This window comes from Trichosurus vulpecula, chromosome 2 (assembly GCF_011100635.1).
Source record: "Trichosurus vulpecula isolate mTriVul1 chromosome 2, mTriVul1.pri, whole genome shotgun sequence".
NCBI lineage: Eukaryota > Metazoa > Chordata > Mammalia > Diprotodontia > Phalangeridae > Trichosurus > Trichosurus vulpecula.
In genome coordinates, this window is record NC_050574.1 from 100,873,793 (window position 1) to 100,878,593 (window position 4,801).

Below are 4,801 nucleotides of genomic sequence, written 5' to 3' on the forward strand. Positions count from 1 at the left end.
TGTACATGTGTGTGAATGTGTGTGTATACAAACATGAAAAACTGAGGCCCAGGGAAGTTGCATACTGCATTGTGACTTTGGGCAGTCATGACTTTCCTGGGTCTCAGTTTCCTTATCTGTAAAATTCAGTTGTTTAATCATTTTTCAGTCATGTCTGACTCTTCATGACCCCTTTTGAGATTTGTTTTCCTGTGTTCAGTTTCATTTAATGACTGGCATCTCCTTGCAGAGGAAGAATCAGGCAGCTAGGTGGTGGCAGGGAGGATGTTCACTTGAAGATCTTGCCCTGATTGAAAGGTTTGCCAACATGCTGGAAGGCCCCCTCCAGGAGAAGTACTTTCGGACCATGGTCTGGGCCTTCTCACCGCCAGGATCCAGCTTATGCCACGTGTAGGACTCATAATCTATCTACCAGTCTGGACTCAGCAGGAAAGCAAGTTCCTGGCCTGGGAAATCCCAGACTCCAGAAATGGTGCTGCTATTGTTGGTGCCAAAAAGGATGACGCTGGCAAACGCATTCTTTCTCAGTTTGTCCTAGCGCTGGAACATTCCAGTGATGAGGTTGCAGCTCGTGAAGGTTTGGCTGAACTCCTGGATGAAGCGGTACTCTGCATACCACAGGGACCAGCCGTCAAAGTGCTCCAAGAAGTATGGCAGGGCAACCGTCAGCGTGTCCTTGTTGGAGGACTTTCGCTTAAACTCATCCAACACAAACGTACTCTTGGGCAGGTGGGCAAAGGGATCCTTGGCCTTGGGCTCTGCAGCCAGAGCCTGGTCACACTCGTCCATCTTCTCCTCGGGGCTGGGGGCTGCGGCTGCTTTCTTCTCTTCCCTCTGCTTGCCCTGGTCCTTCTGTTTCTCTTCTCACTGTCCCTTCTCCTTTCTTGGGTTCTCCTTCTTAGGCTGACTCTTGGCAAACTTTTTAGCATCAAACTGTCATCTTCTCACAGAGCTTCACTTCTCCCAACACTGCCTGGAACTGGGGCTGGTAGATGCAGGTGAGGAATGAGCGGTTGGTGTTGGGAAAGGCCTGCCAGAAAAAGGGCTCTAGGGCCTGTTTATAGAGTCACAAGAAGGTGTACACAACTGTGATGTCAGCCAGAGTCACATGCTCTCCCATCAGGAAAGCATGAGTCTTCAGGTGGGCAGCGAGCAGCCCCAGAACCCGCTTCACCTCCTCCTTTGCATTCTCGGTGGCCTGTTTGTTGTGGTATATGATGCCGAGAGTGGGGAACACTCAGGTACTGGCTGGAGGAACGATGTCACTGTCAGAAGAGCTCACCCACTGGATCACCTGGGCAGCTGCCTCTGGGGTAGAGCCTTGAAGGTCGTCATTGCTCGCATAGTGTGCAACGGAGTAGCTTTCAAACACACAGAGCCCATCATTACCCTTAAACTCTGGGATCTTGCCCGCAGGAAATTTTTGGAGGAATTCGGGGGTGCAGTTGGTCTAACCAAAGTGGAAGTGGGGAGGTGAGGACAGCATGTGGATCTGGGCCCCACTGTATTGTGCAGCAATGAGGGCCTTGAAGGCCTGCCAGTTTTCAGGTTATGTGTACAGGGTCTCTGCTGCCATGGTGATTATGCACAGAAAGCTGGGATTTTTCTTGGCAGAGATACTGTAGTGGCTTGCCATTTCTCTCTCCAGCTCATTTTACAGATGAGGAAACTGAGGCAAAAGGGTTAAGTGACTTGTCCAGGGTCTGCAGCTGGATTTGAACTCAGGGAGATGAGTCTTCCTGACACCAGGCTTAGCACTCTATCCACCATGCCACCTAGCTGTTCCTCTCTATGATGTAAGGGGGTTGAGTTATTGGCCACAGAGATGTTTTGTAGCTCTGAATCTATGATCCTAAGATTCTAACACTAGTAAAGTGGCAGAACTAGGATTCAAACTCACATCTTCTGACTCCAAATTCAGTTTTATTTTGAGTAAGTTTACTTTTAGACACATCTTGAAAATAAATCTAATAAATGTAACATTTCCAAAATGTTCTCTTGTCAACAAAAACGAGAGCTTACATGAAATATGAAAAATGAAATTAGGAAAAGACATTCTAGTGAATGGCTTGACTTTCCCCATTAATTTTGCTTCTCAGCTAGTGAAATATAGTGTTATATGAGAAACAAAGTTTACATGGTGTTAGGTACTATAAAAAAGATGTCTGTACAACTTTGTTTCTGTCTTTGATAGAAGAGTGGGAAATAAAGTGGGAACTTGTTTTATAAAAGTTGGTCTGTGGAGTACTGGGGAAACTGTTTAAGGATTTGTTATTGTTCAGTCATTTCAGTCACGCGTGACTCTTCATCACCCCATTTAGGGTTTTCTTGGCACAGATACTGGAGTATTTATTTATCAGTCAAGAAAGGCCCCAGGTTCCAGAGCAGAGAGAATTAATTCCAAGGACTGGGGGCATGATTTCTGGAGGTCTAGTCATAAGGATGATGTTCTAGGTGGGCAGGAATGATGTAGTAGCAGGGCAGATGGCTTCCCTTTCACATAATTGTTCTACAAATAATCACTTTTCCCCAAGATATTTTCTTTGCATTGAATATTTGAAATTCCTCCTAATGATTCTCATGAGACATCATTTAAAGACCTCCCACCATCCTAATTGGTCTCTTCTGGACATATCCAGTTAATTAGCACTCCCTTAAAAACATAAAGCCCAGAATATACTCAATATTTTAGTTACGAATCGTCACATAGAACAGAGAGACTATTATCTTTCTTGTTATGAACACTATAGATTAATCCCAACTTTACCTTAACCCATTTGACAGTTTCTTTACACTATTTCCTAAAACTCCTAAGGTATTTCCATGAACTTCAGTTAAGCCATACACTCCCCAAAGCTGTACTTATGCAAATGATTTTCTATACCTGAGGAAAACTTTACAATAAATTTCTTCTTGTTAATTTTTTTGTTTCCATTGTTTCAGTCTTTTAAATTTATTGGTGGGAGAAGAGTTATGATATTATTCTGTGATAAATTAGCTAATTAAACCAACTTTGTACCATCCACAAATTTGGTAAGTGAGCTTTCAACATCTTTCTAATCACTGGCTAAAATTTGAGCATGTCAGGACCAAGGACAGGAGCCCAGTGGCATCAGTCTTGATGCGCCCCTGCAGGTTGACACTGGTCTAATAATCTCATTCTTTAGATATTATGATTCAATTTGCTAAGAGTTCATCTAGTTATACTATTATCTACTGAACATTTTCTGTCTTGGCCATAAAGATAACATGAAAGACATTTTCAAATGCTTTGCTGACATGAAGGGCCATGATATCTATGGCATTTACAGAATCACAGTATTTCCAAGCTGTAAGGGATGTTAGTGGCCATCTAATTCAAACCACACACGAAAAAGGATCTCTACAACAAAATTTCTAACCTTTGTTTGATGATATCCAGAGAGAGAGAATCTATTATTTCCTGAGAGAGCCCATTACACTTTTGAATAGCTTTCATGTTAGGATGTTTCTCCTTATAGCAAATCTAAATTTGACTCTGTAGGTTCCATCCACTACCCCTACTTCTTTTAAAAAATTAATTTTTAGCTTTCAACATTCACTTCCAAATTTTCTCCTCCTCCTTCCCTTCCCCCATCCAAGATGGCATGCAGTCTAATATAGGCTCTACATATACCTTGATATTAAATATATTTTCACATTAATTATGTCATAAAGAAGAATTAGAACCAATGGGAAGAAACACAAGAAAGAAGAAACAAAAAAAGAGCAAATAGTATGCTTTGATCTGCATTCAGTTTGTAGTTCTTTTTCTGGATGTGGATAGCATTTTCCATCATGAGTCTTTTGGAGTTGTCTTAGATCTTTGCAGTGCTAAGAAGAGGTATATCTATCACAGTTAGTCATTGCACAATGTTGCTCTTACTATGTATGCTGTTCTGGTTCTTCTCTCTCCACTCAGCATCAGTTCATGTAAGTCTTTTCAAGTTTTTCTGAAGTCTGCCTGCTCATCGTGTCTTATAGCATAATAGTGTTCCATTACATTGATATACCACAACTTGTTCAATCATTCCCCAATTGATGGGCATCTTCTGAATTTCCAATTATTAGCCACCACAAAAAGAGCTGCTATAAATATTTTTGTACATGTAGGCCCTTTCCCCATTTTTATGCTCTCTTTGGTATACAGACCTAAAAGTGGTTTTGCTGGGTCAAGGGTATGCACAGTTTTATAACCTTTGGACATAGCTCCAAATTGCTCTCCAGAATGGTTGGATCAGTTCATAACTCCACCAAAAATGTATTAGTGTTCCAATTTTCTTGTGTCTTCTTCAACATTTATCATTTTCTGTTTTGTCATGTTAGCCAATCTGATAGATGTTATGTGTCACTATCCCTACTTCTGTCTGCTGGGGCTAAGAATAACAAATATAATGCCTCTTCTATATGTCAGACCTACAAAGTGCATGCCTATAGCTATAATATGCCCTCCAATACAAATTGGTCTTTTCTTCTCCATGGCGAACACAAGATTCAAAGGATCTTTATATGATTTGGATTTGAGAATCCTTTACCACCCTAGTTGTCTTCCTTCGGCTTCTCTCCAGTTTATCAATGTCCTTCCTAAATCATAGTGTCCATAACTTAATGCAATCTTCCAGTTATAATCCAACCAGGTTCAGTGTACACAGGAATCATCACCTTCTTATTCCCACCTCTCTTAATGCAGCCAAAGATAGCATTAGCTTTTTTATTTCGCTGCTACAACAGTTTAATCACTATTGATTTACATTGAGCTTGAAGTGTCCAGATCTTTTTAAAG

General features: G+C 41.4%; 1 pseudogene; it reads right to left on the bottom strand.

The window, feature by feature from the left end:
• Positions 1-268: 268 nt before the first annotated feature.
• Positions 269-1,576, bottom strand: LOC118839856 (annotated as a pseudogene).
• Positions 1,577-4,801: the final 3,225 nt, after the last annotated feature.